This window comes from Cucumis sativus, unplaced genomic scaffold (genome assembly GCF_000004075.3).
Source record: "Cucumis sativus cultivar 9930 unplaced genomic scaffold, Cucumber_9930_V3 scaffold64, whole genome shotgun sequence".
NCBI classification, from domain to species: Eukaryota; Viridiplantae; Streptophyta; class Magnoliopsida; order Cucurbitales; family Cucurbitaceae; genus Cucumis; species Cucumis sativus.
This window is the reverse complement of record NW_022279558.1, coordinates 163,520-191,492: the sequence shown is the minus strand read 5'-3', so window position 1 is coordinate 191,492 and position 27,973 is coordinate 163,520. Positions and strand designations below refer to the sequence as shown.

General features: G+C 35.1%; 1 long non-coding RNA gene across 1 annotated transcript; it reads left to right on the top strand.

Annotated features, from left to right (window-relative positions):
• Positions 1-482: 482 nt before the first annotated feature.
• Positions 483-12,635, top strand: LOC116406087. Its single transcript, XR_004219149.1, has 6 exons — positions 483-691; positions 10,788-10,851; positions 10,958-11,100; positions 11,204-11,366; positions 11,473-11,620; positions 12,560-12,635. It is a non-coding gene; the product is annotated as an uncharacterized LOC116406087 (long non-coding RNA).
• Positions 12,636-27,973: the final 15,338 nt, after the last annotated feature.

Genomic DNA, 27,973 nt, shown 5'->3' with positions numbered 1-27,973 from the left:
ATTTACATTTACGTTGAAGATATAATATTACATTTACGTCATTAGTTTTTGGATGAATTGGTGATTTAACATGCTCTAGAGTGGATAGTTTAGGAGGTCTGTTAGACCACCATTGTTATTTTACTTATAATAGAAGAAAGGAAAGTAAGGCACGTTAGTAATCAACACAGTTACTTATTCAAAAGGATGACAGTTATCTAAAACAGGAAGTTAAATGGATGAGAGGGAGATGGGAAAGGGCAGGCAGTTTTTAGTAAAAGGAAGGGCCTGCCAGAATTGTTCTGGTTTTAATTGTAGTATTTTGAATTGTGTTTATTTCTGTTTTGGATTAGGAGGGTTTCTTTGCTTGTTGTTTGTAATTTCTCTGTAATTTTCTTTCTATTGCAACTTTAAGTCTCAAATATCAATATAATAGAAACAGTACATAAGTGTTCTATCAAGGTTGTATGTTCAGAAGTGAGTAGATAGTTGGGGAAGTCCTATGTTCAAAAGTGAGTAGTTTAGGAGGGTCCTATGTTCAAAAGTTTGCTGGTGTGTATCTTTGTTGGCTCAACATGTTTTTAATTTATGATTGTTGTTGGTGGAGAGAGCGGAAGATGCCGGGGACAGTTTGGAGAAGATCAAGCGGCAGCTGGCCTCTGGGTCTGGTCGGAATTTGTTGCAGGGTCCCCTTCTAAAGCGATCTGAAACAGTAAACTAACGCATTGCAACTCTTTCTGTCTTTCCTGTTGTTTTGAATTGATGGTTACTGCTTAATTGCGCTGCCTTTAGGAATTTGGCAAGCATGGAGGCTGTTTATTTGAGTCGGAAGCCCACTGCAAAATCTGTTTTGGAGTTTGTTCGATCTGTTCATGATGATACAAATTTGTTATGATCATATTGCATTTTGAAGTTTTGGGGTATTTTTCTTCCATTTCTTTTCTGCTTACGTTGTATTCTTTCTTACGTATATTATTTTCTAATGGTCTTGTTGTGCAATGTCTTTCTTTTAAGTCATTGGCTACTTTGTAAAGAGAAAAACAAAGTGAACTATGTCATCGTTCTACTCTTTCTACCCCATTTCCGTAAAGAAGCAAGAAAACAGCTAACAGGCAAATCAATCTACTTAAACATTCAATTGGCCATTTAGTCTTTTGGGATTTAACATTCTGCCATTCTTGTCGTTGCCCTTAAATCTCCTCACAATCTCTTTGTTATTCCAACAATCCTTAAGAAAAATCCCTGTAAACCGAACCCCATATGTTCCCTTTTCTCCACATCGGTCATAATTTTGTCCACTCTCCAAACAAAATCCTTTCAACCTTATTTTTCTTCACTACCCATTTCCAAAATTTTCATTTCCCTTGGAAAATCTTTGTCGATGTCGAAACTTGCGGCTGGGAACCGATAGTTCTCAATCATGTCCAGTGCTGTACCTCCCAATGGACGGCATGGATCAAGGGTTAAGGTGGATTTTTTTGTTATCGTTGGTTAGAATTCTTGTTCTGTTTTAGGACATAAATTCCAACACAAAGAATGTTTAAGTGTTAGCTTTCTCTACTCATAACCTACTCAAATATTAGAAAAAAGGACTTAACGACACAAATTGCATCCAAGTGTCCAGATGCAACACTATAGTGCCAAACAAACCTAACTAGTGTCCAAAATGTGCCTAAGATTTAAAGACAACCAAACGATGCTTAACTGTGAGCTTTTCCAATGCATAAGCTACCAAAAAGTGAGAAAAAAAGGTCTGAACAACCTAAAATCGCAACCAAGTGCCCAAATGCAACTACTATAGTGCCAAATAAACCTAAGTAGTGTCCAAAAGGTGCCTAAGCTTTAAAGAAAACCAAAGAATGCTTAAATGTGAGCTTTCTAGACTCATAACCAACTAAAAAGTTAGAAAAAAGAATTTAACAACCCGGAATGACAACCAAATGCCAAGGTACAACAACTATAGTGCCAAACCAAGGTGCGTAAGCTGTAAAGGAAACAAAAGAATGCTTAAGTGTTAGCTTTCCCGACTCATAACCTAACAAAAGTTAGAAAAAAGGACTTAACAACCCGAAATTGCAACCAAGTGCCAAAGTGCAACAACTATGGTGCCAAAGAAACCTTATTAATGTCCAAAAGGTTCCTAAGGTTTAAAGACAGCAAAAAAAATGCTTAAGTGTGAGATTTTCCAAATCATAACTTTAAAAAATGTGAGAAAAAGGACTTAACGACCTGAAGTGGAAATCAAGTGTCCAAGTGCAACAGCTATAATGCCAAACCAACCTAGGTAGTGTCCAAAAGGTGCCTACGTTGTAAATGCAATCAAAGAATGCTTCAGTGTGAACTTTCTCTACTTATAACCTACCAAAATGTTAGAAAAAAGGACTTAACGACTCGAATTGCAACCAAGTGCCCAAGTGCAACAAATATAGTGCCAAACTAACCTAACTAGTGTCCAAAAGGTGCATAAGGCTTAAAATCAACCAAACAATGCTTAACTGTGAGCTTTTCCAACTCATAAGCTACGAAAAAATGAGAAAAAAATGACTTAACAACCCGAAATGGCAACCAAGTGCCCAAATTCAATAACTATAGTGTCAAACCAACCTAACTACTATCCAAACGGTGTTAAGTTGTAAAGGCAACCATTGAATGCTTAAGTGTGAGCTTTCTTAACTCATAAGCTACCAAAAAATCACAAAAAAGGACTTGATGAACAAAAATTTCAACCAAGTGCGTAAGTTAAACAAATATGCTGTTAAAACAACCTAATTAGTGTCTAAAAGGTGACTAAGGTTTAAAGACAACCAAAGAATGCTTAAGTGTGAGCTTTCCCGACTCATAACCTACCGATAAGTCAGAAAAAATGATTTAACGACTCGAAATGGCAAGCATGTGCCCAAGAGCAACAAATAAAATGTCAAACATACCTAAGTAGTATCCAAAAGTTGCGTAAGCTATAAACGCAACCAAATAATATTTAAGTGTGAGCTTTCTCGACTCATAACAAACAAAAATGTAAAAAAAAAAAGACTTAACGACCCCAATTGGCAACCAAGTGCCTAAGTGAAACAACTATAGTGCGAAACATACCTAAGTAGTGTCCAAAAAGTGCCTAAGCTGTAAATGCAACCCAAGAACTTGTAAGTGTGAGCTTTGTCGACTCATATCCTACCAAAATATCTGAAAAAATAACTTAACGACCCGAAATGGCAACCAAGTGCGCATGTGCAATAATTATAGTGCCAAACAAACCTAAGTAGTTTAAAAAACGTGCCTATTATATAAACACAACCAAAGAATGCTTAAGTGTGAGCTTTCTCAACTCAAAATCTACCAAAATGTCAGAAAAAAGGACTTAACGACCCAAAATGAAAATAAGTGCACAAAAGCAACAACTATAGTGCCAGACCAACCCAAGTAGTGTCCAAAAGGTGCCTAAGGTTTAAAGACAAACCAAGAATGTTTAACTGTGAGCATTCCTGATATGGATCAAGAAATCATGATTGAATCAAATGAAGAAGTTGAGTAGATGCAATGCTTGGAAGTTGAAGAGTTATTTTGGGCAACTCAAAAGTCATAAATTTAAATGTTTAAGAAATAATGTTTATGTGTTTTTAGTTATTATGTTAGTTGAAAGGTTATCAAATTAAATGTTTTGACCTTTCATTTCATATTTTAATTAGTATAAATAGGGTTGTAATTTTTCCACATTTAAAAAGAAGAATTTGGGATGAAAGAAATCTGAAAATTCTAGAATGTAGAATTTTGTTCTTGTCTGTTGTGATAGAATGCACAAACATTTGAAGCATTCAAGTGAGAATTGATCTACCTTACTTGTGGAGTGTTTTGAAGATTAAGGATTGATGGGAGTTTCTAATTTTGTTCGATCCTTGGTTTCTTAGATCATCTAAGCAATTTGTATGTAGCCTATCTTAGGGGTTGAAATCAAATTGGTTTTGTGGCTAGTGGGGTTGTGTTCTTTGAGTCTTGTTGTTTAACATGATTCTTAGATCCAATGCCTAGGGGTTTCTTATCAATTTCCAACACATAACCTACCAAAAAGTGACCAAAAAGGACTTAAGGACCTTAAATGGAAACCAAGTGTGCAAGTGCATCAACTATAGTGCCAACCAACCTATGTAGTGTCCAAGAGGTGCTTAGGCTGTAAAGACTATCAAACAATGCTTAAGTGTGAGCTTTCTTAACTCATAAACTACCAAAAATTGAAAAACAAAGAAGGAATTAACGACCAAAAATGGTAAATAAGACAAGAACTATAGTGCTAAACCAACCTAAGTGGTGTGCAAAAGGCGTCTATAGTGCAAATCATGTCATTTTAATTGATCAATTCATAAGTTAGTCCTAGAAGTTTTATGGTATAGTGCTTGATTTGGCAATGCATAGGTAAAGAAACCATAGTGACTAAAGTTCACAAATCAAATGTATAGTATTGTGTTTGAAATGACTTTATAAGTGAATAAAAACACTAGGAAAAAGAAATTGAGTCATATAAGGGATCATCTAGCAAACAGGTTTTTGTCAAGTTCCAAATGTAGTAACACTACAACAAAAATTATCTACTACGACAGTTGTTTATATCACAAAATGGAGGGAGGAAAAAAAATTATCACAAAAGGAAAAAAAACGCGCGGGAAAAGGCGAAACTTTTCGGATAATACTTTTCGCGACAGTTATTTGACGTCATAGTATTGTAATTGAAAAAAATTTTAGAGGCCTAGAACCACAAATGAAAGTCACGAATGAACCATCATCATTCTTCTTAAATCGCCACTAATCTTAAAAGTGCAAGCATTGTATATATGTTTAATTTTTAAAATAAAAAGAAAACAGTTCTAAAAAAGAAAATGGTTATCAATTCCTATCTGATGAGTTGTGGTAAAAATTATATCAATAAAATGAACAAGAAAAAAAGAAGTGTAAGGAAGGAAAAGTTGAATACCGTAGAACCCAACGAATTTTGACCTAATCGGCTTAACTCTCCTACATTCTACAGGCTATTGTTGCTTCGGCCGTGAGTGAATATTTTCCTACGCAAGTTCTGATATCGAAGGAACCCAACGCATTCTGACCTAATTGGCTTAACTCTTCTACTTTCAACTAGCTATTGTTGCTTCGGCCAAGAGTGAAGAGTTACCTATACAACTATCGATCCCGAAGGAACCCGACGCATTCTGACCTAACCACTTTAACTCTCCTACTTTCTACAGAAATTGATGCTTTGGCCAAGAGTAAAAAGTTCCCTATGTGAATTCTGATACGTAAAGAACTTGATACATTCCAACCTAACCAGCTTAACTCTCCTACTTTCTACCGGTTATTGTTGCTTCAGCCAAGAGTGAAGAGTTCTCTACGCAAGCTTTGATTCTGAAGGAACCTGACGTATTCTGACCTAACTAGCTTAACTATCCAACTTTCTACAGGCTATTGTTGCTTCAACCAAGAGTGAAGAGTTCCTTATGCAATTTAGGAACCCGATGCATTCTGACCTAACCGGCTTGACTTTCCTACTTTCTACGGCCTATTGTGGCTTCGGCGAAGTGAAAAGTTCTTTACGCAAGTTCTGAACTCAAAGGAACCCGATGGATTTTGACCTAACCCGCTTAACTCTCCTACTTTCTACCGGCTATAGTTACTACAACCAAAAGTGAAAAGTTCCCTACGCAAGTTTTGATCCCGTAGGAACCCGATGCATTGCGACCTAATCAACTTATCTCTCTAACTTTCTATGGGCTGTTATTGCTTCATCCAAGAGTGAAGAGTACCTAATGCACGTTCATGTCTCGAAGGAACCCGATGCACTCTGACCTAATCGATTTAACTCTCCTACTTTCTATGGGTTATTATGGCTTCGACAAAGATTGAAGAGTTCTCCACACAAGTTCTGATCTCGAAGGAACCCAACACATTCTGAACTAACCAGCTTAACTCTCCTACATGCTACGGGTTATTATGGCTTCGACCAAAGAGTGAAAAGTTCTCTACGCTAGTTTTGATCACGAAGGAACCCGATGCATTTTTGCCTAACCGACTTAACTCTCGTACTTTCTATGGGGTATTGTGGCTTTAGCCGAGAGTGAAGAGTTCCCGATAAAAGTTCTGATTCGGAAGGAACCTGACACACTTTGAGCTTTTCGGCCTTAACTCTCCTACATTTTACGGGCTACTGTAGGTTCAGCCGAGAGTGAAGAGTTCACGAACAAGTTCTGATTCTAAAAGAACCCGATTCATTTTAATCAAACCAGCTTAACTCTTTTACTTTCTACGGGCTATTGTGGCTTCGGCCGAGAGTGAAGAGTTCCTCACACAATGTTCTAATCCCAAAGCAACTCGACGCATTCTAACCTAATCGGCTTAACTCTCCTACTTTCTACATGTTATTGTTGCTTCGACCATAAGTGAAGATTTCATTATGAAAGTTTTGATCCGGACGGAACCCTACGCACTCTGAGCTATCCGACTTAATTCTCCTACATTCTACAGGCTATTGTTGCTTGGTCGAGAGTGAAGAGTTCACCAACAAGTTCTGATCACGAAGGAACCAGACGCATTCTAACCTGATCGGCTTAACTCTCTTACTTTTTATGGGCTATTGTGGCTTCGGCCGTGAGTGAAGAGTTCCGGACACAAGTTCTGATCTCAAAGGAACTCTATACATTCTGACCTAATATGCTTAACTCTTCTACTTTTTATGGGCTATTGTTGCTTCGACCATGAGTGAAGATTTTCCTACGCAAGTTCTAATATCGAAAGAACCGAATGCATTTTGACCGAACTAGCTTAACTCTTCTACTTCCAACGACCTATTGTTGCCTCGACCAAGAGTTAAGAGTTCTATATGCAAGTTCTTATTCTGAAGGAACCCGATGCATTCTGACCCAACCGTCTTAACTCCCCTACTTTCTACGGGCTATTGTGGCTTCGACCAAGAGTGAAGAGTTCTCTAAGCAAGTTCTGATCCTAAAGGAACCCGACGCATTCTGACCTAACCGATTTAACTCTCCTACTTTCTACGGGCTATTGTGGGTTTAGTCGAGAGTGAAGAGTTGTTGATGAAAGTACTGATCTCGAGGGAACTAGATGCATTTTAACCTATTCGGCTTAACTCTCCTACTTTCTATGGTCTATTGTGGCTTCAACCGAGGGTGAAAAGTTCCCAACACAAGTTCTGATCTGGAAGGAACCCGACGCATTTTAACCTATTTTGCTTAGCTCTCATACTTTCTATGGGCTATTGTGGCTTCAGCTAAGAGGGAAGAGTTCCTGACACAAGTTATGATACCAAAGGAACTCGATGCATTCTAACCTAACCAGCTTAACTCTATTACTTTCTACGAGCTATTATTGCTTTCACCATGAGTGAAGATTTTCCTATGCAAGTTCTGATATCGAAAGAACCAAATGCATTCTGACCCAACTGGCTTAACTTTTCTACTTCCAACGAGCTATTGTTGCTTCGGCCAATAGTAAAGAGTTCCCTACGAAAATTCTGATTTCAAAGGAACTCGATGCATTCTGACCTAACCGTCTTAATTCTCTTACTTTCTACAGGCTATTTTTGCTTCCACCAAGAGTTAAGAGTTCCCTACGAAAGTATTGGTCCCGATGGAACCCAATGAATTATGATTTAACCACTTTAACTCTCCTACTTTCTATAGTATTGCTTCGGCCAAGAGGGAAGAGTTCCCTATGGAAATTCTGATATTGAAGGAACCTGACACATTTTGACCTAACCAGCTTAACTCTCCTACTTTCTACAAGTTATTGTTGCTTCGGCCAAGAAAGCATTCCCTACGCAAATTTTGATCCTGAAGGAACCCGACGCATTCCGACCTAACCGGCTTAACTCTCAACCTTTTTATGGGCTATTGTTGCTTCGACCAAGAGTTAAGAGTTCCCTATGCAAGTTCTAATATCGAAGGAACCAAATGCATTTTGACCTAACTGGCTTAACTCTCCTACTTTCTACAGGCTATTGTGGCTTTAGCCGAGAGTGAAGAGTTCCATGAAATTTCTGGTCAGGAAGGAACCCGATGCATTTTAACATATTCGGCTTAACTCTCCTACTTTCTATGGGCTATTGTGGCTTCAACTGAGAGTGAAGAGTTCCTGACACAAGTTCTGATCCCAAAGGAACTCGATGCAGTCTGACCTATCCGAGTTAATTCTCCTACTTCCTACGGGCTATTGTTGCGTCGACCATAAGTGAAGATTTCCCTACGCAAGTTCTTATATTGAAAGATCTAAACGCATTCTCACCTAACTGGCTTAACTCTTTTACTTCCAACGGGTTATTGAAGCTTCAACCAAGAGTGAAGAGTTCCCTACGAAAATTTTGATCCTGAAGGAAATCGACGCATTTCTGACCTAATTGGCTTAACTATCCGACTTTGTACAGGCTCTTTTTGCTTCAGCCAAGAGTTAAGGGTTCCTTACGCAAGTATGGATCCCGAAGGAACCCGACACATTCTGATCTAACCGCTTTAACTCTCCTACTTTCTATATGAAATTATTTCTTTGGCCAGGAGGGAAGAGTTCCCTACGAAAATTTTGATACGAAGTGAACCCGACGCATTCCGACCTAACCAGCTTAACTCTCCTACTTTCTACGGGCTATTGTTGCTTCAGCCAAAAGTGAAGAGTTCCCTAAGCAAATTTTGATTCCGAAGAAACCGATGCATACCGACCTAACCGGCTTAACTCCCCGACTTTCTATGCGTTATTGTTGCTTTGACTAAGAGTTAAGAGTTTCCTACGCAAGTTCTGATTCTCGAGGAACCCGATGCATTCTAACATAAATGGCTTAACTCCCGTACTTTCTACGGGCTATTGTGGCTTCGGCCGAGAGTGAAGAGTTGTCGAAGAAGTTATGATCCCAAAGAACCCGATGCATTTTAACCTAACCGGCTTAATTCTCCTACTTTCTACGAGCTATTGTGGCTTCAATCGAGAGTGAAGAGTTCCCGACACAAGTTCTGATCCCAAAGAAAGCCGACACATTCTGACCTAACCAGCTTAACTCTCCTACTTTCTACAGGTTATTGTTGCTTCGACCATGAGTGAAGATTTCCCTGTGCAAGTTCGGATATCTAAAGAACCAAACATGCATTCTGACCTAACTGGCTTAACTCTTCTACTTTCAACCGGCCATTGTTGCTTCGACCAAGAGTGAAGAGTTCCCTACGAAAATTTTGAACCCGAAGGAACTCGACACATTCTAAACTAATTGGCTTAAATCTTCGACTTTCTACGGGCTATTTTTGCTTCCACCAAGAGTTAAGAGTTCCCTACGCAAGTATTGATCCCGAAGGAACCCATCGCATTATGATCTAATCGCTTCAACTCACCTTCTTTCTACAGGAAATTGTTGCTTTCACCAAGAGTGAAGAGTTCCCTACGCAAATACTAATACGGAAGGAACCCGACGCATTTTGACCTGACCAACTTATCTTTCCTACTTTCTACAAGTTATTGTGGCTTCGGTCGAGAGTGAAGAGTTTCCTACGAAAGTTTGATCCTGAAAGAACCCAATGCATTATGACTTAATAGGCTTACCTCTCCTACTTTCTACCAGCTATTGTAGCTTCGACCGTGAGTGAAGAGTTCTGATGCAAGTTTTGATCCCAAACGAACCCGACGCATTCTAACCTAACAAGCTTAACTCTCCTACTTTCTACGGGCTATTGTAGCTTCAGGCAAGAGTGAAAAGTTCTCTACTTTCTATGGGCTTTTTATTATAAGTGTAAAGAAATAGGTGTATGAATTGGATTGATGAACATTTTTTTGAATTTTTTTTAAGCTTAAAAGGATATTTATGGAACTTTCAATAATTCATCAATATTTTTTAAACAGAACTTTTCAATAGTTGATGATTATTTTTTAAACAAAACTTTAGCGACTTTCATCTAAAACTAAAGACAATGGTATTTTTGAACCGTTTTCGAAAGTTTAAGGGCATCTTTCAACTTTTAAAAGGAGACTTTTTTGACACAAACCACTAGGGGTATTCTAACACTGACAACACTAACAACCCAGACTACCCATCCCAAATTTCGAGTATTATTACAAAATATGTTTTTTAACTTATGGATATGTTGAATTTTGATATTATGAAATTTTAGTAATTGATATGTGTGGTAAAAAAATTTAAGTGTTTAAGTTAATCAAGAATACACTCCATTTACAAGGAGAGTACAAGGAGTCCAAGTAGATATTAGTTGTGTTTGAAAAATTATGAAAAAAATGTCCTATTTTAAAAAAAAGTACAATCAAGTGAAATGTTACATAAACTTCACAACATAGTTAATAAGATAACACAATATTACAAGATTTTGTTTACACGTATACATACATATACTAGTGGTTAAAGTAAGATTAGATTTGAATGTATATTTAAACGAAAGTTATGCCATTCAACTAGAGTAATAAAATAACTAAAGAGCTCAATAAATTACAACAAATGTGATGGTACTTTGACACCAGAAGCTCAACCATTTGAAGGAAAGTTCCAAACAATGGATAAAAGGAAGCATACTAAAACACAAGTAAAACAAGAGGATTATTTTTTATTGTCTTCCATTATCTGAGAGTGGAATGCAAACAAAGCAATGCAAAAGCACCATTCAAGACATCTGACTGATTTATACAAAGTGTAAATAAGACACCAATACAATGCTGAACATTCTCCAAAACAAGATGCAACATACACATCATTCATTTGGCTATTCAACGGGAATATGTCACGTTTTTTGCCATAATTATTCTTGTTTCATGTTTGCCCACGATGGCAGGACAAGACTTTTAGGTAAAGCAAATCCTGGTTTTCCAATGTCAAAAGGCCTTGGCCGCTTGCAGGTAATACTTAGTTTTCCATTTTTAACCTTAAGGTTGCACTTTATGTTTAAATTGTCCATCCGAACATCTTTTTTTTTCTTTTTCTTCTTTCCTTCGGGTAATAAAGAATAGTGACCTTGAAGAATTAAGAGAATTGGGGTCCGGCACCTTTGGCACTTTTTACCATGGAAAATGGAGGGGACTGATGTTGCTATAAAACGAATCAATGAGAGGTGTTTTGCTGGGAAACCTTCTAAACAAGATCGCAAGGTTGTTCATTTTAAGCAACTGGCTTTTCTTTTCTTTTGTTATTCGTGTATTTTTCTTTTTGTTCCTTGACTCAAGTCCTTTTTGTTGTTTTATATTGTACCAGTGAGAAGATTTTTAGAATGAAGCAATTAAGTTTGCTGATTTGCACCACCCAAATGTGGTACTTTTTATGGTGTCGTGCTTGATGGGCCTGGGAGATCTGTGGCCACAGTAACAGAATATATGGCCAATGGTTCGCTCAAAAATGCTTTGTTGAAGAATGAAAAGTAACAATTGTTCTCATTTTTCATACGTTTAATTTAATTTGTTAGAAGTTAGTTGCAGTATAATGTATCTTCACCCTTAGATTAAGCATAAATACAATTGATGCAGGAGTCTTGAAAAGTGGAAGCGCCTCTTGATTGCTATGGATGCGGCTTTTAGAATGGAACACCTGCACAGAAAGAATATTGTGCACTTTGATTTTGAAAGTGATAATCTACTGGTCAATCTTCGAGATCCTCATCACTCAATATGCAAGGTTTGTGTATTACTGATAATAGCAGAATCATCATTGTAGTGCATTCCATTTAGTTAAACTCTTGATTTGATTTTTAAACAAAACAGGATGATAACCAATTTTTATAGTTATTGTTGTAATTAACACAATTAATTGTCAAATAAAAAATGTATTTGACTATTAACATTTTTTTGTTTGACTAATTATAGTATGTTTTAAGAAGAAAATAAGCTTGGCTTGTCTTAGATATACGGGATAAAGTAATGTTTTTAACTAACAAATGCCTTAAACCAGCAATGGTCTCAATCTCCTCCCAAGACCTCTCAAAACCCTTACTCTCTAATCAAATGTTCCATTAAAAAAAATCTAGTGAGATATTTCACAACCTTGATCGCATAAGACAACAATCTCTATTTCAAACCAAACTAACTCTAAAGGGCTCGACAAAAGTTGAAAATCAAGGTAGCAAACTGCGATCTCTAAAGGATACGATGTGATCTAAAGGAATGCTCCTGTGCTATAAATGCATGGGTGCAGTCCAAACACAAAGGAAGATTGTCCCTATATATAATAACTTTTTATAGGAAGTATTTTTGAAGTGTTAACTCATCTATTTCCAACGGGCTATTCCTACTTCGACCAAGAGTGAAGAGTTCCTTACGAAAATTCTGATTCCGAAGGAACTCGACGCATTTTGACCTAACCGACTTAACTTTTTGAGTTTCTACATGTTATTTTTGCTTCCTCCAAGAGTTAAGAGTTTCCTACGCAAGTATTGATTCTGAAGGAACCCGACGCATTCTTATCTAACTGGTTTAACTCTTCTACTTTCTATTGGAAATTGTTGCTTCAACCAAGAGGGAAGAGTTTCCTACGCAAATTCTGATACCGAAGGAACCCGATGCATTCTGATCTAACCAGCTTTACTCTTCTACTTTCTACATGCTATTGTTGCTTCAGCCAAGAGTGAAGATTTCCCTACGCAACTTTTGATCCTGAACGAACCCGACGCATTCGGAGGTAGGGAGCTGATTCCTAAGAAGTTGGTTAGTGTTCTTGTTCTGATTTTTTTACCTTCAGTTAACTACGTTGTTTCTGAAGAAATTAAAGTTATGGGATGTGATGCATGTTGGTAGGGAGCTGAATCCTTTCTTAGGAACGTTTTGGTGAGCATGGAGGCTGTTTATTTGAGTCGGAAGCCCACTGCAAAATCTGTTTTGGAGTTTGGTCGATCTGTTCATGATGATACAAATTTGTTATGATCATATTGCATTTTGAAGTTTTGGGGTATTTTTCTTCCATTTCTTTTCTACTTCCAATTTCATTTTCAATTTCTGCTTATTTTTTATTCTTTCTTATGTATATTATTTTCTAATGGTCACAAGTTGTGCAATGTCTTTCTTTTAAGTCATTGGCTACTTTGTAAAGAGAAAAACAAAGTTAACTATATCATCATTCTACTCTTTCTACCCCATTTCCATAAAGAAGCAAGAAACCAGCTAACAGGCAGATCGAACTGGCTTAAAGACTCAATTGGCCATTTAGTCTTTCGAGATTTAACATTCTGTCATTGTTGTCGTTGCCCTTAAATCTCCTCACAATCTCTTTGTTCTTCCAACAATCATTAAGAAAAATCTGTGTAAACTGAACCCCATGTCTTCCCTTCTCTTCCCACCGGCGAGAATTTTTCCCACTCTCCACTGCAAAACCCATTTTGGAGCTTATTCGATCAGTTCATGTTGATACAAATTTTTCCGAATCGTAATGCATTTGTAACTTTTGGAGTATTTTTCTTCCTTCAGTTTGTTTTCTACTTTCACTTTCATTTTCAATTTCTGCGTATTTTTTATTCTTTTTTATGTATATTGCTTTCTAATGGTCATTTGTGGTGCAAATTCTTTCCTTTAAATCATTGGTTATTTTGTAAATAGAAAAACAAAGTGAACCATGTCATCGTTCTACTCTTTCTATAACATTTCCATAAGGTTTATTTTGCAGTTATCGTTGGTTAGAGTTGTTCTGTTTTTTTCTGCTCTGATTTCATTGCATTGTTTTGAAGAATTTAAAGTTATGGGTTGTGATGATCCTTTCTTAGAAACGGTTTGGCATTCCTAGAGACTGCTTATGTGAGTTGGAATCGCACTGTAAAATCCATTTTGGAGCTTGTTCGATCTTTTCATGGTGATACAAATTGGTTATGATCATATTGCACTTGGAACTTTGGGGGTATTTTTCTTCCTTCCATTTTTTTTTTCTACTTCCAATTTCATTTTCAATTTCTGCATATTTTTTATACTTTCTATTGTATATTGTTTTCTAATGGTCATTTGTGGTGCAATGTCTTTGATTTAAGTCAATGGTTATTTTGTACGTAGAGAAACAAAGTGAACTATGTCATCGTTCTACTCTTTCTACAACATTTCCATAAAGTAGCAAGAAAACAGCTAAAGATCAAACTGCCTAAAACATTCGATTGACCATTTAGTCTTTTGGGATTTAGCATTCTGCCATTCTTGTGGTTACCCTTAAATCTCCTCACAAACCTCTTTGTTCTTCCAGCAATTATTAAGAAAAATCCCTGTAAACCGAACCCCATGTCTTCCCTTTTCTCCCCACCGGCCAAAATTTTTCCTTCCATTATTTGTTATGATCATATTGCTTTTAGAACTTTTGGGGTATTTTTCTTCCTTCCATTTTTTCTACTTTCAACTTCATTTTTATTTTATGGATTCATCATTCAATTTCAGCAAACCCACTGCTTATGGTCAAAAGCAAATTTAAGTTGACAATGGTTAGAAGATATAATATTACATTTACCTCATAAGTTTTTGGATGAATTGGTGATTTAACATGGTCTAGAGTGAATAGTTTAGGAGGTCTGTTAGGCCACCATTGTTATTTACTTATAATAGAAGAAAGAAAAATAAGGCACTTTAGGAACCAACAATAGTTACTTAAAAAAGATGACAGTTATCTAAAACAGGAAGTTAAATGAACGAGAGGGAGATGGGAAAGGGCAGGCAGTTTTTAGTAAAAGGAAGGGCCTGCAATACTCCATGAGAGATAGGGGAAGCAGAAGGCTCATGATCCTTTTTTGGTTTTAATTGTAGTATTTTTAATTTTGTTTATTTGTGTTTTGGAGTAGGAGGGTTTCTTTGTTTGTTGTTTGTAATTTCTATGTAATTTTCTTTTTATTGTAACATTGAGTTTCAAATATCAATATAATAGAAACACCACATCTGTGTTCTATCAAGGTTGTATGTTCAAAAGTGAGTAGATAGTTGAGGAGGTCCTTATGTTCAAAAGTGAAGTGAATTCTAGGTGATACAATATAAAATTTATCTTAACCCATCAGCTTAAGCTTTTGGGTGATTAAATGGTTTAACAATAATATGATTCCAAAGTAGAAATCAAGTGGAGAGGACACAAAGGCTAGTATTTTAGGTAAAGGTGAACAAAGGTTCTTTATTCAATTTCTAATGCTGGGCTGTAGAACATAATTATGGTTGAAGTTGTAATAGTACTCTACTTCATTTGTACAATGTACTCTACTTCATTTGTACAATGCTACTTCTGTACTCTACTTCATTTGTACAATGCCTTCTACTTCTATTGTACAATGCATACTAATTAAGTTGAGTCAACATTGTTAAATAAAAAAAGCTGCTTGATGTTGGTTGAGTCAACAATCAATTCTTTACTGTAACTAATGTTGAAGTTGTGTTTGTATTCTGTGATGAACTAGATGGATGGGCGTGGGATTGACTCATTAGCAAGATTTTACCTGTATTTTGGATATACTCAAAAAGAAGAATTATCATTCCCAGCCAAAAAGTTGAAAGCATTTTGGTTTTCACCTCCCTCCATTTCTAATGCTGCTGATGATGGTGATGGAGTCAATGGACCTCTGCCAAGAGTGTTCATATCACAAATTCTCGTGGATTAGTTGAGTAAATAAACTCAAGGTGCGTTTCACCAAATTCTCGATATGCAAAAATCTGAATATATTTTTTTCCTGAAATTTGGCTACAACCTGTATCTTGGTGCTGCAGTAAGTGTATTGTTTTTTTTAAAACACAAACTACTAGCATTTTTATTATTGAACTGATGAACAAAAATTCAGACAAATTAATCATTTACCTCATTTTTCCCTCCTCTCAAAATACATCATGGAAAGAATAAAACAAACACAAAATCAATAACATGAGGCAAACCACAGTTTGAACCATGCACAATGCTCTCTCTTTCTAGACTTTTAATGCACGGTCATTCTGTTTTCCGGCACTGGTTGTAAAGCAGTTCTCACTTTCACGCCACCTCCAACAACTTTTGTGTTGATGTTATTATTTTCCATCTTCTTATGGTTAAGTTGGAGTTTTTCCTTGAACAACTTCCTCAGCTGCCTTAGGCTAGTATTATCATTCTTCACCACTAACTGAATGAACTTTGCTTTGTTCTGTTCTTTTTCAGCTTCTTCTTCCTCAGCATCTGGGTTGTCCATTAGCAAACTAATGGTTTGTTCTTCAACGGGAGATTTGGCTTCTATTGTTGGCCTAGGGAATTGGTTTGCCAATGATTGAACTGCATTGTTGTTGGAGGATGTGATAGTGATTTCCACCAAAGCTTCCTCACATTGAACAATGGCATTTGGGATTTCTGGTTGTGAGTCGATAGCTTCGACAATTATGTCTTTAGGAAGAGTTTCTTCTTCCATTTTCCATTGGATCTTGACATCAACCAAATCATCAGAAACATTCTCGGGGAACTCCTCCGTGGACTTATTGATAATTGTATCATCTTCTTCAGCTTGAACGGAACTTTTCTCCATTTTTGTTTCCTTCTTGTCTCCTTCAATGTCAGCATCTGATGCTACATTTCCGGTTGTGGGATCTGATCATTTTCATCTTGATCGTCTTTCACTTCCAAAGATTCTTCATCACTGCTCAAGGCATCATCTCCATCAACTTCAGTTTCTTCTTCCACATTTTCGTGGGGAAGAGACAGTTCTTCAGCAGAGTTATTCACGTGTGTTTTCTTCTTCAACATCTTCTTCAATTTTATGTTCCAATTCACAGGTAGACTCATTTTGTTGAGATTCAAATTCCATACCAAATTCTTCTGCAATGCTCGATTTGTGAACTTCAGTAACATCCAAGTCTTCAGTAGGCAGAGAAGATTTGTCAGATTCATTGATTTCCTCAGCAGAAATCTCCACAAAATCATCATCTTTCGAAACTTCATTTACTTTTTCATCTTCAGAGAAGCATTGCACATCCGAGTTAGCATGAGGTGCCTCTGTTTTAGAATCATCAACGCTCTTTGCACTAATTACATTTTCATCAAAAGATTTTAACAGATCATCAAGAACCATTTCTGGTTCCTTCTCTGAGAGTGCAGTAAGTGTATTGTTAGCAATGTAGTAGGCATAAGGTAGGAACATGATGCATTTTGTGTTTTATCCATCTAAGTTTTTGGTTTATGCAACAAAACCTTAGCTTGAATTACAACTTCATATCATTTTTCCTACTGCATTCAGGACATAATCAGAAGATACACTGAATGTTCTTGCATTGGGAAGAAGCATGCTGCTTTGGCTGGTTCTTTGGGTTCCTTCACATGGGAAAAGCCTTCACATTCAGAGTTTGAGCAATTAGCAAGGCTATTATTCTCCCATGACTCTGAAACTTATGTTATTTAGTTCACCATATTATCGTCGATAATGAACCAAATTTCATTTCTGAATTGCGATTTGACCAAGAATTTGAAAACAAAAATGCATATTGTTTTCTTTTTTATTCTTTTCTATTGCGTATCATTTTCTATTGGTCATTTGTTGTGCAATGTCTTCTTCTTAAGTCATTGGTTACTTTGTAAAGAGAAAAACAAAGTGATTTATTTCATCGTTCTACTCTTTCTACAACATTTCCGTACAAAAACAAGAACACTGCTAACAGGTAGATCAAACTTCGCTAAAATTCGTTTCCCTTCTTGGAAGATATTCGTCCATGCCTAAACTTGCAGCTGGAAACTGATTGTTCTCGATCATGTCCAGTGCTGAACCCCCAAATGGATTGGAAGGATCAAGGGTGAAGGTTTATTTTCTTCTTATCGTTGGTTAGAGTTTTTCTTTCGTTTTCTTCTGCTTTGAGTCAATTCCATTGTTTTTTAAGAATTTAAAGTTATGGGTGTGATGATCCTTTGTTAGGAACGTTTTGGCAAGACTGGAGACTGCTTATCTGAGTCGGAATCCCACTGCAAAATCATTTTGGAGCTTATTCGATCAGTTCATGTTGATACAAATTTCTCTTGATCGTAATGCATTTGGAACTTTTGGAGTATTTTTCTTCCTTCCATTTATTTTTTTCAATTTTCAATTTCTGCGTATTTTTTATTCTTTCTTATGTATATTGTTTTCTAATGGTCATTTGTGGTGCAAATTCTTTCCTTTTAAGTCAATGGTTATTTTGTAAATAGAAAAACAAAGTGAACCATGTCATCGTTCTACTCTTTCTACAACATTTCCATAAAGAAGCAAGAAAACAATAGTCTTTTGTGATTTAACATTTTGCCATTCGTGGCGATACCCTTAAATCTCCTCACAATCTCTTTGTTCTTCCAACAATCATTAAGAAAAATCCCTCGAATCTGAACCCCATGTCTTTTCTTTTCTCCTCACCAGCTAGAATTTTGCCCACTCTCCAAACAAAATCTTTTCAACCTTATTTTTCTTTACTACCCATTTCCAAAAATTTGATTTCCCTCCTCGAAAAATCATCGTCCATGCAGAAACCTGCGGCTGGGAGCTGATTGTTCTCGATCAAGTCCAGTGCTGAACCCCCAAATGGATTGCAAGGATCAAAGGTTAAGGTTTATTTTTTTGTTATCGTTGGTTAGAGTTTTTGTCTTTTTTTTTCTGCTTTGAGTTAATTTCATTGTTTTTGAAGAATTTAAAGTTGTGGGTTGTGCTGATTCTTTCTTAGGAACGTTTTGGAAAACCTGGAGACTGCAAATCTGAGACGAAATTCTACTGGAAATCCGTTTTGGAGCTTGTTCTATCTGATTCGATGTTCTACTCAAAGTCCGTTTTGTTGTGCTTGTTCTTTCTTTTTTTATTTTTGTCTTTTTTTTTTTCTTTTCGATGTATATTGTTTTCTAATGGGCATTTAGTGTGCAATGTCTTTCTTTTAAGTCATTGGTTACTTTGTAAAGAGAAAAAAAAGTGAATTATGTCCTTGTTCTACTCTTTCTACAACATTTACATAAAAAAGCAAAAAAACTGCTAAAACAGGCAAATCAAACTTCCTTAAGCATTCAATTGGCCATTTAGTCTTTTGGGATTTAACATTCTTCCATTCTTTTTGTTACCCTTAAATCTCTTTGTTCTTCCAACAATCATTAAGAAAAATCATTGTAAACCGAACCCCATGTGTTTCATTTTTCTCCTCATCGGCCAGGATTTTGTTTGGGGAGTTGACAAAATTCTGGCCGATGAGGAGAAAAATGAAACACATGGGGTTCGGTTTACAATTTTGTCAACTCCCCAAACAAAATTCTTTCAACCTTATTTTTCTTCACTACCAATTTCCAAAATCTTCATTTCCCTCGGAGAATCTTTGTCGATGCCGAAACTTGCGGCTGGGAACCAATAGTTCTCAATCATGTCCAATGTTGAACCTCCCATTGGACGACAATGATTAAGGGTTAAGGTGGATTTTTTTGTTATCGTTGGTTAGAATTCTTGTTGTGTTTTTTTCTGCCTTGATTTAATTCCATTGTTTTTGAAGAATTTAAAGTTATAGGTTTGTGATGCATGTTGATGGGAAGCTGAATCCTTTGTTCGGAAAGTTTTGGTCAACATGGATGCAATTTGTTGGAGTCAGAATCCCATTGCAAAATCTGTTTTGGGGATTGTTCAATTTGTTCATGATGATACAACTTGTTATGTTCACATTGCATTTATAACTGTTGGGGTATTTTTCTTCCTTCCATTTTTTTTCTACTTCCAATTTCATTTTCAATTTCTGGATTGAGCATTCAATTTCAAGAAACCCATTGCATATTTGTCAAAAGAAAATTTCAGTTGGCAAGTGTTTTGGAACATCAGGAAAAAATAATTGTATAGTTTATAAGTTCGGGTAATTTTGAGGTAGTTGTCCGGTAATGAATTTTTCTAAATTACCTTGACTCTACCTTAATATAGGACGTGTGTGTCTTCTAATTTCACTTTAGTTGGGCCTTTCTTTTTACTGGATCTTATTTTGTATTGGTCATTCGTTGTGCAAGCCTGGAGCCGGCTTCTATGAGTCGGAATCCCACTACAAAATTCGTTATAGAGCTTGTTCGATTTGTTCACAGTGAGACATGTTTGTTATGATCATATTGCATTTAGAACTTTTGGGGTATTTTTCTTCCTTCCATTTTTTTCCTACTTCCAATTTCATTTTTAATTTCTGCATTTTTTTTATTGTTTCTTGAGTATATTGTTTTCTATTGGTCATTTGTTGTTCAATGTCTTTCTTTTAAGTCATTGGTTACTTTGTAAAGAGAGAAACAAAGTGAACCATGTCATCGTTCTACTCTTTGTACAACATATCCATAAAGAAGCAAGAAAATTGCATATAGCCATACCAAACGTACAATTCAATTCCCATTCCTCTGTCTTTTCCCTAGCTTGAAAGAGAATTTCTTTCTTCCTTCTTCCTCTCAATTGGCCATTTATTCTTTTCGGGGATTTAACATTCTGCCATTGTCGTTGTCGTTAAACCTTCTCACAATCTCTTTTGTTCTTCCAACAATCATTAAGAAAAATCTGTGTAAACTAAACCCCATTTCTTCCATTCTCTTTCCACTGGCTAGAGTTTTTCCCACTCACCAAACAAAATCCTCTCAACCTTATTTTTCTTCACTACCCATTTCCAAAATTTTCATTTACTTGGAAATTCTTTGTCGATGTCGAAACCTGCAGCTCGGAATCGATTGTTCTCGATCATGTCCCGTTCTGAACCTCCCAATGGACTGCAAGGATCAAGGCTTAAGGTTTATTTTTTTTGTTATTGTTGGTTAGATTTCTTGTTTTGTTTTGTTCTGCTTTAAGTTAATTGCATTGTGTTTGAAGAATTTAAAGTTATGGGTGAGATGATCCTTTCTTAGGAACGTTTTGGTATGGATTGATGTGGCAATATGGATTGATGTATCTTTTTCAAGTAAAAAATAATTAAAAGCTGATAAATACACAACATAAATTAATTACAACGTAGAAACAAAATAATTACAGTTGAAGAATGTGGATATTTTGGTATTTTATAAAATACCGTGCACGTGCAAAAAATACTATTTGCTAAAATTCAAAAGAAAAAGTAGTTTGTCATTTTTCAAAATGATCCATAAAAATGTTGTTATATCTCTTATGACAAAGAGTGTGAATCTACTAGTCCATATTCGACTTGTTTTTTTGTTGGTAAAATTGGATAAGACCGCATTATATTGAAATAAATACACTAATGACATTTTAAAACCAATAGTGATAGAAATTATAATTTAATTAATGTTCTTAAGTCAAATAAACATGGTTTAAAAGTCTTTATAAACACAATTAGTGTAATTGTTTTTAATTTTAATTCATTTACACATCTTTGTGCGTGTGTGAGTTTGTGTGGGTGCGTGCGTATGCGCATGTGCGTGTATGTGTGTGCGTTTGTGCGTATGTTCGTGTGTGGCTGTCGCGCGTGTGTACGTGTGTGTACACGTGCGTACATGTGTGTGTGCACATGTGTGCGTACATGTTTGCGTGTATGCACATTTTGTGCGTGTGCATGTGTGGGTGGGTGTGCACATGTGCTTGTGTGCAAACAAGTTGATATTTTTTAATGTAGACTTTCTCCTAGTTTTAAAATAATAATTTAGTTATCTTTATATTCAAACTATTAATGTTATTTTGAGATAAAGATGGTGAACAAGTTGATACTTTTTAGTTTTGAAATTCAATTAAGATTATTTCAATACAAAATCTATCGTTGCGATTTTAAAATTCTGAAAAATAATAATTTTGTTATTTTGAAATTCAATTTGGTTATTTTAAAATTCAAATTCAATTAGGTTATTTTGAAAATAGTAAGATTGTGTAAAGTTATAAAAACTTGAACCAATTAGTTGAGTCTCGAGATATTAAGAAAAAAGTTATGACATGGGTTGATTTATCTTTTTCAGGTAAAAAATAATTAAAAGCTGATAAATGCATAACATAAATATATTGCAACGTAGAAACGGAATAATTACAGTTGGAGAAAGTGGATATTTTGATATTTTATAAATTACCATGCACGTGCAATAAGGCTATATGTTAAAATTTAAAAAAAAAATAGTTTTGCCATTTTTTAAATTGACCCATAAAAACGTTGTTATATCTCTTATGAATAGTGTGAATCTACTAGTCCATATTCGACTTGTTTTTTTTTTTTTTTGTAAAATTGGATAAAATCGCATTATATTGAAATAATCACACTAATGACACTTTTCAACCAATATTGATAAAAATTATAATTTAATTAATGTTATTAAGTCAAATGAACATGGTTTAAAAGTCTTTTTAAACACAAGTAATGTAATTGTTTCTTATCTTTAATTCATTTACGCAGTTTTGTGCATTTGTGCGTGTGGGTGTGTGGGTATGCGTGTGGGGTGAGTGTGGTGTGTGCGTTCGTGCGTGTGTGTATGCGTGCGAGTGTGTGTGCGTGCAGGTGTACGTTTGTGCACATTTGTGCATGTGGGTGGGTGTGTGTATGCGTGTGTGCATTCGTGTTTGTGTGCTGATGTGCACACGTGTGTGTGTCTGTATGTGTGCTTATGTGTGTCTGTGTGTGTGCGGACGCGTATGTGCTTGTGCGCGTGGGTGTGTCGGTGTGTGTGCGCTCATACGTGCGTGTGTACGTGTGTGCGCGTTTGCCCGTGTCCGTGTGTGCTTGTGTGTGAACAAGTTGATATATTTTAATGTTGAGTTTCTCTCAATTTTAAAATAATAATTTTATTATCTTGATATTCAAGTCATTAATGTTATTTTGAGATAAAAGATAGCGAACAAGTTGATATTTTTTAATTTTTGAAATTCAATTTAGGTTATTTTAATACAAAATCTATCTGAGATTTTGAAATTTTGAAAAATAGTAATTCTGTTATTTTGAAATTCAATTTGGTTGTTTTGAAATTTCAATTCCATTAGGTTATTTTGAAAATTGTAAGATTGAGTAAATTTATGAAAATCTTGAATCAATTACTTGAGTCTCGAGATATTAAGAAAAAATTTATGATATAGGTTTATGTATCTTTTTCAGATAAAAAAAATAATTAAAAGTTGATAAATGCATAACATAAACTAATTACAAAGTAGAAACAAAATAATTACAGTTGGAGAAGATGGATATTTTGGTATTTTAGAAAATACCATGCACGTGATAGAATGCTATTTGCTAAATTTCAAAAGAAAAAGTAGTTTTGTCATTTTTAAAATGACCCATAAAAACGTTGCTATATCTCTTATGACAAAGAGTGTGGATCTACGGGTCCATATTCGACTTGTTTTTTGTTGTTAAAATTGGATAAAACTCCATTATATTAAAATAATTACACTAATGACACTTTTCAACCAATATTGATAAAAATTGTTATTTAATTAATGTTATTAAGTCAAATGAATATGGTTTAAAAGTTTTTCTATACACAATTAATTTAATTTTTTTTAATTTTAATTCATTTACACATCTTTATACATACGTGTGTGTGTGTGCGCGCGTGTGTGTTCGTGTGTGTGTGCGTGTGCGAGTGTGCGTGTGCGAACATGTTGATATTTTTAGTGATGAGATTCTTCCAATTTTAAAATAATAATTTCGTTATCTTGATGTTTAAGCCATTAATGTTATTTTGAGATAAAAATAGCGAACAAGTTGATATTTTTTAATTTTGAATTCAATTAAGGTTATTTTGATACAAAATCTATGTTGAGATTCTCAAATTCTGAAAAATAATAATTTTGTTATTTTGAAATTCAAATTCAATTGGGTTATTTTGAAATTAGTAAGATTGAATAAAGTTATTAAAATATTGAATCAATTAGTTGAGTCCCAAGATATTAAAAAAAAAGTTGCAATATGGATTGATGTATATTTTCAAGTAAAATTAATTAAAAGCTGATAAATGACATAAATTAATTACAACGTAGAAACTAAATAATTACAGTTGGAGAAGGTGGATATTTTGTAAAATACCATGCACGTGCAAAAAATGTTATTTGCTAAAATTCAAAAGAAAAAATAGTTTTTTCCATTTTTTAAAATAACCCATAGAAAAGTTGTTATATCTCTTAGGACAAAGAGTGTGGATCTACAGGTCCATATTCGACTTATTTTTTTGTTGATAAAATTGCATAAAACCGCATTATATTGAAATAATGACACTCTTAAACCAATATTGATAGAAATTATAATTTAATTAATGTTTTTAAGTCAAATGAACATGATTTTTACTCCTAAACATAATTATTGTAATTGTTTTTTAATCTTAATTCATTTACACATCTTTGTGCATATGTGTGCGTGCGCGTGTGCGTGTACGCTAGCGTGTGCGTGTGTGTGTGTTTGTGCGTGTGTCCGTTTGTGCGCATGTGCACGTGTGTGTGTGTCTGTGTGTGCTCGTGTGCGCGTGTGCTTGTATACGAACAAGTTGATATTTCTTAATGTTGAGTTTCTTTCAATTTTAAAATAATAATTTAATTATTTTGATATTCAAGTCATTAATATTATTTTGAGATAAAGATAGTGAACAAGTTGATATATTTTAATTTTGAAATTCAATAACATAATTGAGATTATGAAATTCTGAAAAAATAATAATTTTGTTATTTTGAAATTCAATTTGGCTATTTTGAAATTCAAATTCGATTATGTTATTTTTAAAATTCAAATTCAACATGCGTGCGTTCGTGCGTTTGTCCATGTGTGTGTGTGCGGGTGTGTGTGAGTGTGCGTGCGTTCAAATTATAATTTTGATACAAAATCTATCGTTGAGATTCTCAAATACTATTAAATTATAATTTTGTTATTTTGAAATTCAAATTCAATTTGGTTATTTTGAACTTAGTAAGATTGAATAAAATTATTAAAATGTTGATTCTCAAATTATATAAATTTGGTTACACTAGAAGAAATTTGTCATTCAATATCGGTTTAAAATCGACATTAATGATCTTTGGTGTAAGTTCGGAACGACATTAATGATCTTTGGTGTCAGTTCGGAACTGACATCTATGCTAGCGTTATTAAAGGCCTTTAATGTCGTTTTTGCTTTGATGTCGGTTTAAAAACGATATCAAATGCATCAGTAATGTCGGTATGGTCATTGATGTTGGTTTAAAACCGACATTTTTTATGGTGCTATTGTTGACCTTTAGTGTCAGTTTGCCTTTGATATCGTTTTTAAACCGACATTAAAGTCTTGTTTTTGGATCTATTTTTACAAAAAAATATATAATTATTGCATTATTGTTCATTTTTTATAAACTGACATTAGATACGTGTAAATAAATATTTTTTTCTCACACAACAAATCAATAAAATTAATATTATTTTTAGGAACTACAATATTTTTCTTTTACATTTGTATATAGAAAATGAAATCTTAATATTGCGTTTGTATATACATTCTATAATAATACATGAAACTAGATCCTAATACAAGACTTAAATAAGAAATCTTAAACGCTTTCACAATCTTCAACTTTAACAATTGCTTCCATCTACTTAGCTTAGCTTGGTTGGCTATCTAAGACCAAAATATACTTTACAACCTGGGGAAGATTAAATCTAGAATTTGCAAAATTAGTACATATTATTTCAAATCAAACTAAACAGACTGCAATCTAAATGTGGAAAATTAAAAATTACCACAAAGTTTCAATAGAGTAAATAATATAGGCAGCAACAAAGAAGACAATTGAAATGGCAACCCAAAAGTGATGCAAAAAGAAAGAAGAAAATAAGCTTTGATCAAACAACTCATTAAGAAGAAGAAAATAACCTAATTTGGTTCTTCAAAGATCTATAAGAAAAAGAGGAATACAACTAAAGAATAATTATACCATCCTCGACTCTTACTTCAAAGCAAATTTTGAATGTTCAATTTAGCAATGCTAGTCTATAGGCTTCTTACTCTTAATTGTATAAATTTACCCATCAATAGCAACATTGTTTTTATAGAGAAAGTTAAACAATGGAGATGATAAATAATCTTACAAACTCCTATTGGATCGTTTTTCTTTTCAAATGAAAATAGTTAATTTATTTCATTTATGGAAGGTGAAAATCTCAAATATATAGTAAAAGAACATGGAATATAAGGAAGCCCATACAAAGAAGAGACTCCACTAGCTAGGTATTGATCAAAGATAAATATATGGATAAATAGATGCAACCTACAAATATATCAAAACAAACTAATACTCAAACTAAACTAAAGAAAACAAAAACATTTACTAAAAGATAAAATAAAACACAATTCAAAACAATTAATTACCAAGATTGATCTCAATCGAAAACCAAAACGCATCACATTATGAAGATATTGTGCTTCACATAACACTCCAAATAGCTATACCAAAATTACTTACTCTACATTTTCCATTTTGGCAAATCCACCTACAAGAATGCTAGTTACCAAGCTCATTTCTATGCCTTCTCTTCTTTCATTTTTCTAACAAAAGATAGTATTGAATAAGGCTGCACATTTGAAAAAATAAAGACAATTAATAATCAATAATGCTACCTAGCAGTCACAAGTTAACAATCAAATGAAGAAACCCAAGGATTTTTGCGGCGGAAGCACGATGAAGATTGGTTACCGTCTCGCGATCTAGGGTCACAGATTGAGAAGAGAACAAAATTAGAAACCAACTTGGAGAGAAAGAAAAGAAAAATTGATAGGGAAAGAGTAGAGTAAGAAAGAGAGAAGGAAAAATTTAGTTTTTAAAACCTAACAATTTTTTAAAAAGAAATTAAAAATGGGGGGTCATTAATGTCAGTTTTTACAAAATACAAAAAATTAAAAAAAATAAAACTGGCTGATCATTAATGTCGATTTAAAAACGACATTAAATCCTTATCATTAATGTCAGTTTGATCCACCTTTTCAAAAACGACAATAAAGACAATTTTTCATTTTTTTCACCTGACACTACAACCCATATTTGTTGTAGTGTTATTATGGGTTGATGTAGCTTTTTCAGATAAAAAATGTTATTTGCTAAAATTCAAAAGAAAAAGTTGTTTTGTGATTTTTTAAAATGACCCATAAAAACGTTATTATATCTCTTATGACAAAGAGTGTAGATTTACTAGTCCATATTTGACTTGTTTTTTGTTGGTAAAATTGGATAAGATCGCATTATATTGATATAATTACACTAATGACACTCTTAAATCAATATTAATAGAATATTATAATTTAATTAATGTTATTAAGTTAAATGAATATAGTTTAAAAGTCATTCTAAACACAATTAATGTAATTGTTTTTTTAAATTTAATTCATTTTCACATCTTTGTGCATATGTACGTGTGTGCGTGTGTGTGTGCATATGTGCGAGTGCGCGTTTGCCCGTGCAGATTGATGTGCGTGTGCGTATGTGTGTGTGCGTGTGTGCATTGTGCATGTGTGTGTAGATGTGTGTATGCATGTGTGAATGTGTGCGTGCGTTCATGTGTGTTCGTGTGTGTGCGATGCACATGTGCTTGTGTGTGTGGGTGTGTGCATATGCTTGTGTGGTGCGTGTCAGAGTGTGCGTGTGCCCATGTGGGTGTGTGTGTGTGTGCGTGTCTGTGACTGCACATGTGCCCGTGTGGGTGGATGTGCGCGTGCGCGTGCGTGCATGTGTGTGTGGATGTGTGCAAATGTGCATGTGTCCGTGTGGGTGGGTGTGCGCGTGCGTGCATGTGTGTGTGGATGTGTGCAAATGTGCATGTGTCCGTGTGGGTGGGTGTGCATGTGTGTGTGTGTGCACGTGCGTTCATGCGTGTGTTCGTGTGCGTGCATGCGCATGTGCCCGTGTAGGTGGGTGTGGGTGTGTGTGAGTGCGCATGTGCCGTATGGGTGGACGTGCGTTCATGCGTGTGTTCGTGTGTGTGCATGCGCATGTGCGCATGTATGTGGGTGTGTACGTATGCGTGTGCGCGTGCGTGTGCTTGTGTGTGTGGTGAAAGTGCGCGTGTGTCTGTGTGGGTGTGTGTGTGCTCATGTGTGTGAGTGCGTATGTGTCCGTGTGGGTGAGTGTGCATGTACGCATGCGTGCATGTGTGTGGGTGTGTGTGTGTGCATGTGTGCAAGTGCGCATAT